We start from the raw sequence: 14,763 nt of genomic DNA on the forward strand, positions 1-14,763 counted from the left end.
GATGCAGTGTGTGTTTTTATTGTGTGTGAGGGATGCATTGTGTGTTTCTGTGTCTGTGTAGGAATGCATTGTGTCGTTCTATGTGTGTGGGGGGGATGCATTGTGTGTTTCTGTGTGGCTCTCTGCCTTCCCCTCAGGCTCTGTGCCTCTGCACTACATATAATTTAGCATTATCTTTTTATAGAAAGCGCCATTAATACGTGACAAAACTAGCCACTTATTTGTATGAAAGACTGAGTTGGTTTGACTATTTGAGGTTCCCCAACAGAATAAAGACATATTCTTCGTCGGTCGCACCAACCACCGAACTGTGAGACCACCCAGGGGAGTCGTGTGCCTCCAATTGACTATGTTCACACCAAGATTCTAAATGGTCGGATGGGTGGCCGCCGTTCGTATGACTGAACACGTGGCGGTGGGCATCTTTGCACACGAATATACAGCGGTGTTTCGTTGTTGAGCGCATGTAACCAATGGCACGAACACTTCCATCCTTTCGTAGTTTTATTCCTCTTCTCCTATACAGAGCGGCATTCGACAGAATGAAACGAATGAACACAAGGCACACGACCACCTAATATACAAACAGTTGCATTCATTTGGTTTATGATAAAAACTCCCAAAAGAAGACCTGTCAAAGCATACAACCACATGGAACTGTTTTGGGGTTTCACATTGTGGTTGACCGGTCTAAACTTCACTCGAATGGCGTTCCTATTCTACCGAACGTATCTGAGCGGTATTTCGACATAATGGGCGCTCAGATCCCTGCTATTCGGTGAAGTATCTTTTGTGGAGTTCTGACTAATATTATAGGAGTTATGATTGTTCAAAATATTGTTTAATTTTGTGTACTTGGGAGATAATCTAATTAAAGAATTGTCCTTATGCAATTATCTTCCAAGTACAGAAAGGGAAATGTGTCTTTGTTCCCTGTTCCCACCAAGGTTCACCTGGGGAAAACCCCTGGAATGTAATTAAAGAAACGCCTTGCATGGGGAATTGTATAAAAGCCAGCTGTGGCTCAATAAAAAACAATTGACTCCCAAAGCTGTGTATCGTCTGGTTATCGGGAATTTGGATAAGATTGCCGAGCTATGCTTCTCATTGATATTGTACAAGTCTACCAGCGGAGATATTGATGTAAATATTGCAGCTCCTCTACAACCATATTGCAAAGATAAAGCAAAATAATCACCATCTCACCTAATATGAGTGAAAACAAAAGATAAAAAAGGAAGTTTAGGGAACATTAAAATGTAAGGAATACAAATGTGTATTACTAATGCTAAAGTTGCTTAGATGACTACCCCTGCCCCTCCCCCCATGTAAAGTAAAAAAGGTAGTTTTACTTACCTTTTCTCCATCAACACAGTCCTCTCTGCAGCTGCCCCACCTCCATGACTGAGACAATCAATTAGCCTGATAATCTTAGCCAATCTATTGCTGCCCTACAGGCACTGGGAGACTGTTATGTTGCTGCAGTCCCAACATTTGACTGAGAACCGCGTCTGACTCAGTTCTCACAGGGGAAGTGTTTCTAGTGGCTGTCTGTTTAACCCTGCAATGGAAAAGTCACAGTTTTGTACAAAACTGCAATATTTTAACTTGCTTAAAACTAAAAAAACACTCTTCCCAAATCAATGAATTTAGATTTGTCTTTTACACACATTTTAACAAATATCCTGAATAGCATGATCACTTCAGAATTACAATGGCATTTGTAGCTACCAGAAAGTTACCATTTTGATTAAAATATATATAGAATACATTTTGCTAATGCTAATATGGAGTGAAATGTGCATTGTGTGCTATATATAGAAAGTTTATGCATTTTAGAGACCCATTATAAAGTATAACAAAAATCATGTTTGGTATCTCTTTGTCAGTGGAATCTCTGAGAACACTTCATCAATCTTGCCTTCGTATCTAGCCTCAGGAGGGTCTCACATGATTGATGTTTGGAAAATGCATATTTTTAAGCAAAAATATGTTATTGTATTCATCATTGGGTTTCTTTTGAAGAGCGTTGCAGTAATCTTTCTTGCCTTTAAGACTTAAGGATTGTATGAATTTGCCCTGCTTCATGGGAGATTTCTATCTTTACTGAGTTCCCTTTGGCACAACACTATTATTTTTGTGACATAGCTACTGTCATAGCTAGATGATTCACGGTGATGGATTCTCAGTAGTTCAACATTTCAGCAGTGAGGGACAACTGCGTGGAACACTGCTTCAGTCCTACAGATCCACAGAATCCAAATGCAAATACATTGGATGAGCATGATGTGGATTGTGTTCTTTCATGTAAGGTATTTGTGTATGAATGCCTTTATGACCCAGTTCACCCAGAAACACAACAGTGTAACCACAATGTGCTGGGACCATAAAATATACAGTGGCAAGAAAAAGTATGTGAACCCTTTACAAATGACTGCATTTTTATATACATGTTTCTTAAAATCTAAGTTATAGTAATAAGCAAACACATTCTGTTTTAACTTATAACACACAAATTATTGTATTGTTCTTGTACATATTTAATATACCAATCAAATATTCACATTATAAGCTCGAAAAGCCTAGACCTTAACCCTATAGAGATGAGTAGTGACCTCAAGAGAACTGATCACACCAAACATCCTAAGAACGTGGCTGGAGCAGTTCTGTTAGGAAGAGTGGTCCAAAATTCCTCCTGAACCTTGTGGAGGTCTAATCCGCAGCTACTAGAAAACACTTGGTTGAGGTTATTGCTGCCAAAGGAGAATCAACTAGCTACTAAATCCAAGTGTTCACTACTTTTTCTACAGTACTGTGAATTTTGTAATGGGTTGTATTCAATAAAGACATGGAAGTTTATCATTGTTTGTGTGTTGTTAGCTTAAGCATATTGAGTTTGTCTATACTTGTAACTTTGTTGAAGATGAAATGGCATTTTATGACCAATTCATGCAGAAAACCAACTAATTCCAAAGGATACACATACTTTTTTTGCCATTGTACGTTCGTCACACAATGCATACTGCGTGCACTGGATTTATCACAGAAGTTTGTCAAATTAAAACTGTTATAGCAAAAGTCACTATAACAATTCCACAGATTAAGGTAAAAAAGTGCCAACTATAGATCATTTTGATAAATATTCCTATGTGTGCTTGGTGCTATGTAGGTAACAAATCACTGTTAATACTCAGAATTCCAGTGTGTCTTTTAAAACAATGCTTAATAGCTAAAATGACAATGAAGGGGGAAGTTATCATCATGGGTGACTTTAATCTTCCTGATGTGAACTGGAAAACCAAAATAGCTGCTTGTTCAAGGAGCACACATATTCTAAACTCCATACCAGGATTGTCTCTAAAACAAGTCATTGAGGAGCCAACTTGTAAAGAGACCAGATTTATTGTTAACAAATGGAGATTTGGTATCAGATATAACTGTAGGTGAAAGTTTAGGATCCAGTGATCATCAGTCAGTGTGGTTTAATATAAGAACATCGACTGAGTCACACCACACAAAAACAAAAGTTTTAGACTGTAAAGAAACAGACTTTTCTAAAATTAGAATATGTGTAAAGGAGTCATTATCAGACTGGAGCAAATTAAATGGAGTCCAAGAGAAATGGGATTATTTAAAAGTTGCACTGCTGAAGGCAACAGAAAATTGCATTAGGCTTGTCAGTAAAAGCACAAAAATTAAGAAACCACTGTGGTACTCCACATATGTGGCCAAAAATAGTAGAAAACAAAAAGTTAGTTTTAGTAATTATAAAAAAAAACAGAGTGAGGAAGATAGACAGATCCATAAGATTAGACAGAAAGAGGCTAAGCTTCCAAATCACGCACAGTCAGTAAAAAAAGGGGACAAAAGATTTTAAGATACATAAATGAGAAAAGGAAAGTAAAACAAGGATTAGTTAGATTAAAAGCAAAAGAATGAAGGTATGTAGAAGAGGATAAAGGTCTAGCTGACTGCCTCAATTAATATTTTTGTTCAGTATTTACAGATGAAAATGAAGAAAGGGGGCTTCAGTTAGGAAAAAGGACAAATGAGTCATTTGTTACATGTGAGTTTACAGAGGAAGAGGTTCTATTTCAACTGTCGAAAGTAAAGACAAATAAGTCAGTGGGACCTGATGGAATATACCCAAAGTTATTAAAAGAGCTTAGTGGTGTACTAGCAAAACAGATATTTTAACTAATCATTGTTAACAGGAGTAGTCCAAGGAGATTGGAAGTTAGCAAATGTTGTGCCCATTCATAAGAAAGGTAGTAGGGAGGAGTCGGGCAACTATAGGCCAGTAAGCCTTACTTCAGTAATGGGGAAAGTAATGGAAACCATGTTAAAGGATAGGATTGTTGAACATCTAAAATCACATGGATTTCAAGATCAGAGACAACGTGGTTTTACTTCAGGGAGATCATGCCAAACTAATCTTAAATAATAGATCTGGGTGGTGCAGTAGACATTGCTTTCCTAGATTTCAGTAAGGCTTTTGACACTGTTGCACATAGAAGACTTATCAATAAACTGCAATCTTTAAGTTTGGATACCAATCTTGTTGAATGGGTAAGGCAGTGGCTGAGTGACAGGCAACAGAAGGTTGTAGCAAATGGAGTATAGAATATTTACCTCAACATCTGAGGAAAGTGATTTAGGGGTGATTATTTCTGATGACTTAAAGGTAGCAGACTAGCAGGAAATGCTAGCAGAATGCTTGGTTGTATAGGGAGAGGTATTAGCAGTCCAAAGAGGGAAGTGTTCATGCCATTGTACAGAACACTGGTGAGACCTCACTTGGAGTATTGTACGCAATACTGGAGGCGGTGTCTCCAGAAGGTTAGATACTTTAGAGAGAGTTCAGAAAAGAGCTACTAAACTGGTTCATGGATTGCAGGATAAAACTTACCAGGAAGGATCTTAACACGTATAGCTTGGAGGAAAGACAAGACAGGGGGATATGACAGAAACATTTAAATACATAAAGGGAATCAACACAGTAAAGGAGGAGACTATATTTAAAAGAAGAAAAACTACCACAACAAGAGGACATAGTCTTAAATTAGAGGGACAAAGGTTTAAAAATAATAGGAAGCATTACTTTACTGAGAGGGTAGTGGATGCATGGAATTGCCTTCCAGCTGAAGTGGTAGAGGTTAACACAGTAAAGGTGTTTAAGCATGCGTGGGATAGGCATAAGGCTATCCTAGACATAAGATAAGGCCAGGGACTAATTAAAAGTATTTAGAAAATTGGGCAGACTAGATAGGCCGAATGGTTCTTATCTGCCATCACAATCTATGTTTCTACGTTTTTCAGTACATTTAATACTGATCAATTGATTCCGATTAGCTTCAATGTTATTTGAATGGCTATGTCAGGCCTGTAAAAGAAGCTCACTAGTAATTGGCATTTAAACACCATTATGAACCTTTTAATGCCTTAATTATTTTACCTTCTACTCTAGTGCGGTCAAGAAGAGTTCATTTTATGGGTCACTTTTAGTTTCTGAATTAATTTTTTATTTAAAAAAATGTATGAATCATTTAACAATTAGAACAATTAAGGTTTATATAGAATTATCAAATGGCTATTTATTTATTTATTTATTTTATAGGGATAATACATCCAAGAACAGTGGAGAGGGATTATATTTTACAAAGTAGGGAGAAATTTTAAGCCAGTGATAAATAAATGAAATCAATACAGATTTTTTTTTAAAAGCACTTTAAGTATTTGCTTTATTCTACAGCAATCAATTTTGTTTAATTACAATAGAACAATTCATACTACGTATTTACTCTGTTTGACATGGTGACAGTGCAATTTGATTTTGAAACGTTGAATTGAAGATTATACTAGCTTTAGTGTACTAATAATCTTAATTTTAGTAATGACAGGAGGCGAATATTTGCATATCTTTCTTTACTGAAAACTCCAGCAGCATAGAAACAGTAACAACCAATCAGAGAAAAGATATGGTGCCCATAAAAGGCCCTGTCTATGACATCACTTCCTCTTTCTTTGAAGCGAAACAATAAATATCAACAATAAACATAATCATATTACGTCAACAGTTCCACAACATATTAGAATAATCAACTCCAGTAGTTCCGTGATGTAGAGTTATGGAAGGTGAGTCTTTGTCTTGATGAGAAGACGTTCACGCTGTAAGAAAAAGAAAAAGGTGAAAGGACTCTGGCGTGGTAGCTTGTCCGCATACAATAAACATTAAGAATCTGATATACCAATGGATACTAGAATGAGTAACATATCAATATATATTAATTCTAAAGCAATGATATTTAAGAATCTGTAAACACAACATAATTCAAGGTACATGTCTAATTATTCAACCTATACAAGTCTCTCAAGCCACATATCTAAGTAGCAAACATACAACCATAACGTACTTACCTTCCTGAACATAGAGGGCATATTCTGTTAAACACGAGAAAAACATGGGAGGGATCCTATAGGGTGGGAAATATTCGCCTCCTGTCATTACTAAAATTAAGATTATTAGTACACTAAAGCTAGTATAATCTTCAATTTTACCACATGACAGGAGGCTTCATATTTGCATTTTTAAAGCTTAGAATTGACCAGTGTGAAGGAAGTATGAGATGTTTGCCGAAATAGAGCGTTCTAAACGTACCCTCTCGCGCTCAAACCGCGCATCGTATAATGTCGGTTAGGGAAGCGTCGGCCGAAAAGGACTTGTGGGGCCACCGCACCCTTGACCGAGTGGGCTCCGAAACAAGGTTCGACGCTCGTTAGATGCAATAGCCCGCGGCTCCATCTAGCCAGTGCAGTGGTAGGCACCTCTCCATGAGATTCCACGTAAGAAGTCAGGAGTAGACCCGTCGCATGAATACGAAGGGGAATGATTTCGGTACACCCCATTAGCGTTCCGACCACACCTAGTTTGGTGTCTGACACAAAGTATGGGTATGACACCGAAGATGAACTGGACTAGTTCGTCTCGCTATGGTAAAGGTAATCCCATCTGGTGTGATAGAGGAAACCATCCATATCGAAAGCCCTAACGTCCGTCACCCGTCTAAATAAGGCGAAGCATAACAAGCGGGCTACTTTGGCTGAAAGTTGTTTCCGTGACAAACAAGGATTGTCCTGCTATTCCCCCAAGGAATAACAGCACCACATTCACCTGCCAGAGGTGTGAATACTTGGGTGCCGGGTCTCGATAATTCGGCACCCCGTATCAGTCGACAAACCGGTGGATCTTGACCTACTGGTCCGCCCTGTACCGGAACGTGCGCCACCGATATGGCAGATCCGATCACGTTGAGGGACCGATATGACCGCCCCAACGAGACCAGGTGTGACAGATAGTTAAGGATCGGTGGGGTAGGTGCGGTAAAGGGATCGGAATCCCTTTCCACCCAACATACACTCCAGGCCGGACAGGCAGAAATATAGCATTTCCTGGTGCCGGGGGCCTGAGTCCCATCAGAGGTCTTTAGTTGATGCAATAGGTCGTGGACATTTCAGGAGGCCCTGAAATCGTTCAGTCCACTAGTGCCAGTCGTCCTTCCATGACAAAGAAGTGGGCTTCCCCTTGAGGTCCCGTCAAAATAGAGGGAAGGTAGGGAGTGGTAGAGGGTCCTCGCGAGATGTCCCCAGGTGATCCGGGAACCACGGTTGGCATTGTCCGAGGAGTGTCAGGAGCGATATCCTGTGTGTGCGTGTGTATCGAAATAACCCTTGCCATTGCGGAGAGCGGTTGGGTCCGTTTGAATGGATTCATCCACCACTACGCATCCGGAGGAAGAGTAAATGATTGATTCGCCGATCCAAGTTTGCAAGTGAAGTAGTCACCATCGAAATTCCGTCCTCACTTCTGCCGACAGTGGTCGCATGAGTGACCGGCGTGTGCGTATCTAACCAGCAGTCGTTGTATGGCCCCGTAGCGTAGTGGGTCAGGGGATATCGATTGTATGGAGGAGGAGAGGAATCCCACAATCCGGTGAATATTCTGAGAGGAATCGTATCCAACCTTAGATCGTGTCCGACATCCAACCGTATAGGGGTGATCTTGTTGGGGACCGACGCGTAACGTAGTTCTCCAAGCCGATGTCGAAACCGAGGAACTGACCCGACACAGATGGGGGAGCAATTGTCTGCGTACTACCAAACAAAAAACCCGTGAAGTCCAGAACGTGAACGTCAAATTTGACTGCAAACGTAGTCTGGATTCGCAAGGGGTCAGCAAGTCCTCCAGGTACACGGGACATCGCACGTCCAAATTCGCGGATGTGAGCCCTCACCGGCTTCAGTAGCTTTGTGGGTACCACAGCGTCGTAAACTGCTGTGTTAGTCCTCATCACTGGGATCGGAGGAAAACTAGATAGTTTAGAGTAGCGGATATTGACAAGTATGTGTCCTCAGGGTCCCGATGTGTAAACCAGTCGCTATCGTTCAGGAGATCTAGAAGAAGGTAGATTTTCCCTATCCTGAAGCGTTTGTATACCACGTAGGAGTTCCCTTGATGATAGGTTGACTCACTAGTAGATGAAGCGGTTGGTGGTTCGGTTCCGCTACCGACCAGTCCTCCCAAAAAAGACACCTTTCCCCGAAGGGGTGTGGAGGATTTGCCTCAGGGAGGTGTGGGCTAAAGTTAGTGTGGTGGGTGAGTTCCCACCGTCAAATAGTAGGTCTTGTGCTTCTGGGTCGAATACTAGTCGATCTTACGTTCCACTTCCTCAGATGGCGAGTTGTCTTCGTGTGAGTGATCTATTATGTCCAACGTGCGTGGTGGATATCTACTTGGACATGAAGGTCTCCAGCAAGCAGTTTGGGGCAGAGCTCCTAACAAGAAAAAACATACTCCATTGAGTAGGCTAGAAGTCCTAGGGGGTTGAGAGTGTTCTCCATGACCCGTTCTCATCCTGTTGGGAGATAGTAGTCAGTGGGAGTAGTGTTTGAGGGTCAGCCCGTAGGGGTGTTAGACTCCCGGTAGCACTGGGGGTCACCCAGGTAAAGCGGCTTGAATTGCCTGCATCAGGTTGTCTGAACGTATGAAATACTCGTGTCAAGTGTAGAGGGGTCACCTCCATTAGTTTAATCCGGCTATTGGGAGCTGTGGCGTAGGCGCGATTGACCGGTAGAGCTGGTCCGGTTAGCTGGGTGCACCATAAATGCACGCCAGAGCTGTAAGCACGGATGTAACTATACTGGCTTATTATAGAAGCGCGTGGGACCTGCCCCCATAAGGTCTGCAATCGCAGGGTCCACGTGTATACGACTGGGGTCATCCCAGGTGGTGTGCCATGGTAACCCAGAGGGCACCCACATTATAGTTGTTGTTGGCACCTTGCAAGTATTGCATGCATGTCTGGGGGCCACACCCAGGTGGTGTGCCATGAAAATTTGCTCAGAGGACACCCACGTTCAATATTTACGCCAGGTACAGTAAATGTACGGATATGTATCCCTGTGAAGGGTACTCCGCAATACACTCAGTACACTCATGATCCTGCCTGCAAATCGTATCCAGCAAGGTGGTACTGATGCTTTAATGTAAAACTGCCAGGCAGAGTTTGAGCATCCATATATGTATGCAGTAATCAGTGATAAAGTTGAGGCGTAGAACTTTGTGCACTCTATCGGGGTTCACCCCGGGTGGTGTGCCGTGGTAATCCAGAGGACACCCACATAAACGTAAAGGTCTATGAGTGACCTTGCATGCATATCTGGGGGGTCACCCCAGGTGGTGTGCCATGAAAAATACCCAGAGGACACCCACATCAATGTAATGGTCTATGAATGACCTTGCGTGCATATCTGGGGGGGTCACCCCAGGTGGTGTGCCATGAAAAATACCCAGAGGGCATCCACATCAACGTAATGGTCTATGAATGACCTTGCATGCATATCTGGGGGGTCACCCCAGGTGGAGTGCCATGAAAAATACCCAGAGGGCATCCACATCAACGTAATGGTCTATGAATGACCTTGCATGCATATCTGGGGGTCACCCCAGGTGGTGTGCCATGAAAGAATACTCAGAGGACACCCACATAGATTTGCACCGTCAGGTACAGTAATATAATATGACCCTTTGTAGGGTACAGTAATACAAAATGCCCTTTGTGGGGTACAGAGATATAGTAGATCTTGTTATAGGTACAGTATATGTTTAGTATAACAACTGCGATATTGTATGGCTTCACAATAATACATAGATTGTGTGCTCAACATATAATCATCCATTGTAAGGCACCATGAGAGATATATCCATGAGAGTAAATAATTATAACTGTATCCATAAATGAAAGTGCCCAGAGAGGGGAAACCCTGAAGGGGTTAATCCAGATGCAGGGCGCGGTGATCGGGTAATTCCTGTAGGGTATAGTGATATAGTAGAACCCTGTGCAGGGTGTAGTAATATAGAATGACCCTGAGTAAGGTACAAAGACATAAAGATCCTGAGGTATAGGAAAAACATTGTGTCTCCTTTAATGCCTGCATGTAAATATATGTTTGGCAGACACTGTTGGCAGGCACTGTGGCAAAAAATCGCAACAGGGAAACGTTAAAGAATATCAGCACACGATCCTCTAGCCAGTGTGTACTTACACAGCAGGTTGAACTCTTGCTGAACAGGGGAGTTGAACTCATTGAGGAAAAAAAAAAATCACAGTGCAGAAGGGTATAGTAATACCAGATCCCCTGAGGGGAGGTGTAATGTGTTAAATGTCCCTGCAGGGATCCTTTAAATAGTATGTGTACAACAATACACTCCACAGCCTTCATAAATCATAAATAGTGCATGCTTTACATCCTTCACATAGATTCCGTATAGAAAAAAGGGTCCTTAGATGGCTTGTGGAAGGATATTTATATATTGGTATATATTTATATATTGGATATTGGTATACAAACTGCAAGTGAGTCAGTAATTGGGGCAGAAAAGAATGCCTTAAGAGCAATCCTTTATGTAGGACCCTGAGCCTGCTTCCACCAAAACCTACGCAAGGAGCTTAGTGTCCCTTCAAATATAATAAATTCCAGTTTATCCCTATGACAGGCACAGCTTAACAGACTAGGAGCTAATGATTATTGTGCATTCACTCTCCTGCAATAACAAGTCTTGGAGCAGCTCTAGTGCGTTGCGGCGGTCGGGTGATTTCCGAACTGCCGTGTGTGAGGTAGGGCGGCCGTCGCGGATCTCGCGAGCCGCGAGATCCAAGATGGCCGCCGGCCGCGTGTGTAAGAACTGCCCGCTCGCGGCTGCGAGCGGGCTGGAAGAAGAAACGCGGCAAACAGCAAAATTAACCCCGGCTACCCCCCACCCGTCCCCACCCGGCCCCCTGTATGTAGAGAGAGCAGGTCCGCGCGGCGAGTGTGGCACGGACAGCCGTGACGCCCGCGGACCGCCGAACGGAGACAACATATAAATACACTTAAACAATAAATCCGACAAATTCGATGAAAAACAGGGGACTGGATATAGGAAAGGAAAGGGACAGGTTATAGGTAGTCAGGGTGAGAATAAAGTACAATAGCATTATGGAATAATTGATAAGACAGGTATATAGATAGAGAAGTAATGATTACTCTGACCTGTTGATGGCTGGAGCAGCAAAGAAAGAGGAAGTGATGTCATAGACAGGGCCTTTTATGGGCACCATATCTTTTCTCTGATTGGTTGTTACTGTTTCTATGCTGCTGGAGTTTTCAGTAAAGAAAGATATGCAAATATGAAGCCTCCTGTCATGTGGTAAAATTATTATTACTCAAGGTAAAATGTTGCAGTATAGTGAATTGAATGATTAAACATGTTATCTTTTTATTCTTTTGCAACCTTGAAAATCTTTGCAGCCTTGTATTTGTTGAGTATCCATTTATAGTCATGGTTGTGTCAGTGACAATGGGTTCTTCCAGGCAGTGTGAATAGTGAAAGCTGATCTGTCATCTCTGTGATGCACATGTTGAATTCATCAGTTAAAACTACTTATTTTTTTACATGTTAAACTTGTAGACATCAAAACTCTCTTCTGCGAAAGCACTGTTAGGATATTTAATATTGTTCTTTAGATTCCTTAACATTCCCACGATTGCTATCTCATCTTGGACAAACATTCAGGAAAACTAATTGACTGCATATATATGTTACATGAGTGCTTTTAATAAATCCTGTATGACAAATAATACAGCCTGTATTTGACCCCTTCTTTTGTAATGCATTTTATAGACACGGGTGGACTGACCTGTTAGGTGCTTGATCATGGACTGTGGGTCAGATACTGGGAGGGGCCTGAGCGGCTTCCCTAGTGTGCAACACCTCCGAGCTGTGTGCCCAACACTTTTACTAATTAAAGTAGGCACCATGTGTGATTTGACATGGTAATGGTACTTGGAGTATGTATGTATAGGTTTTAAGTACATAGTGCACATGACAAAAGATACAAGGCTTTAATCTTGTACATCATATATACACTTAAGGCTTCGGTCAATACATTGTATCTTTTATTTTGTGTTTCTGTTTCCAATAAATCTTTATTGATGTGCCATTCTCTTGAACCTGTGAATTTTCCACAATTGCTTGGGGGAGTAGCAGTCTGGGGTTGTATTTTCTGGTAGTGGTGCGGTCCCCTCGCATGCTGTACCAGGCAAGGCATTGGATCACTACTTAATTTCCTTAGAATGGCACACCACATTACTGCTTGATATCTATTCCTGCCACAAACCATAGCAAGCCACTAGTAAACCTAGACCTGGCTGATGCTAACTAATCCTAACAATTAACTGTTTGGCTGTTTTCCACCGTGGCTGAATGATCACTGTAAGAGCCAATCACTTACCATGTTGCTTTAACTGACAGCTGAGGAAAGTGATTACTGAGATTGGCTCACAGTGTGATCAGATAGCCTAGGTGTCAATCAACGACTATTGCTTGACTGCCCCATGAGTGACCCAACCAGCAGTAGCCAACTAACAGCAGATCCAATCGTTAGCTATCAATGGCAGCATGGGACCACTGTGATTGGCAATCACAGCAGTCGAATTGCATGTGGGAGACTGCATGTGGGAGACTTTAAGGCTATTATTTGACAGCCACACGTCCATACAGTCCATACTGTTGTTAATGGAGGGCTCCCCGTATGACTGTAGATGGTGGACTTGTCTCAACAAACGCTTATCTTGAGTGCCCTCCAAAAGGCTATTTCTTTGATGTCTCTAAAGAGAGATGTGAGGAAATAACCCCAGCTCCAATGGATTATTATTACTATGTTATTATTTATATAGCACCAACAAATTCTGCAGCGCTTTACAGTGGGTGGACGAACAAACATGTAGTTGTAACCAGGCAAATGGACGCACAGGAACAGAGGGGTTGAGGGCCCTGCTACATGCTAGAGGGAGTGGGGTAAAGTAACACAAAAGGTAAGGATAGTATTAGACTTGACAGTTGCAAGAGAGGAATCAGTCAGGAGCTATTAACCGTTTAATTGATATGATTTTATAAAGAAGTAGTTTTTAATGATTTTGTTGAAGGAGTGGAGACTGGATGAGCATCTAACGGAGGAGGGAAGCGAGTTCCAAAGAACGGTGCAGCCCTCAAGAAGTCTTGAAGGTGAGCATCAGAGGTGGAAGTACGGACAGAAGATAGACGTAAGTCTTCAGCAGAGCATAAGGGCCCAGACGGGACAGCACTTTCAATGACTGCCATATCCTCATGAAGTGCATAACTGACTGTACGATACAATGTACGGCAGCCGTCCAATAAAATCAAGAAAAATCACAATAATGAAGTGTGAGTGACTATGCAGTGGAAATGTGAGAATAATCTCTAAAGCTGCAACAACTCATCAATAATGAGAATTATTCTCAACAAGTCTCATTATTGATCAGTTGGTCGTTGTTAAGCTGTGCATTTTATTGGCTCACATTCACATGTCACGTGTCATTTTAGTTTGTGAGAAGAATATTTAGCTTTTCCACAGCAATCATGGTTTCCATTTACTCTCCTGTGAGCTTCCCTATTAGTATGTTAAGTGTGTCCCACCCCCGCTTTCATAAATAAATGGACACTAAACACAATAACCACAGCTGAATGCTGCAGTGATTATTTATCAGATGAATTAAAATTAATTATTAATCAGTTATGAAAATAATCATTAGTTGACGCCGTGATAATCTCACAGAGCATCTTAAGTTTGTAAGTTGCTACATGGATATCAACAGAGAGCCTTGTAAAGATGTAAACTATTTCCAGCTAAAGCCAGGATAATTTAATTTGATATGCTTGCAATGCAGTGTATCTTTCTGTCAAGAGGAATTACCTATAGCATTAAGAAATATCTTAAAGTTAAGAAACAATACCTTATGATTTAAGGGGAATAGTAGAGACTTTAGATAGAGGCATTAGAAATAGCCCTTAACTGACATGGTATAAGAGAACTGTGACAAAGACGATAGGGTCCATCCTAATCATAGCCAACACTAAACTCAAATGATATCATCCTTCTATCTGACTCAAATAACATAGAGTAACTTCTACTAGCTGAGAGCATGTGCCAAGGAGTAACTCAAGAAGTTGACAAAAAAAAGTATCAAGTGAATTTGATGTGAGTTTATTTACCTTGGCCCCTCCGTATGATCCTGCAAGAGGTGGAAGGCGCACTGAGAGTACTTTTTCCTTTCCTATTTTCTCGACTAGGTCAACGTCTTGAGTATTTTTTTTACTCCTTTTAAGTTATTTCTTGCTACTTTTGGTATTTCTTTGAACATTAA

The 14,763-nt window shown here is 41.4% G+C and overlaps 1 protein-coding gene across 2 annotated transcripts in view; it reads left to right on the top strand.

Moving 5' to 3' along the window:
* The window catches only part of KLF12 (KLF transcription factor 12), a 269,928-nt gene that overhangs the window by 87,014 nt on the left and 168,151 nt on the right, over positions 1 to 14,763 (top strand). The gene's annotated exons all lie outside the window — the stretch shown is intronic.

Source organism: Pelobates fuscus, chromosome 1 (assembly GCF_036172605.1).
Source record: "Pelobates fuscus isolate aPelFus1 chromosome 1, aPelFus1.pri, whole genome shotgun sequence".
Classification (NCBI taxonomy): Eukaryota; Metazoa; Chordata; class Amphibia; order Anura; family Pelobatidae; genus Pelobates; species Pelobates fuscus.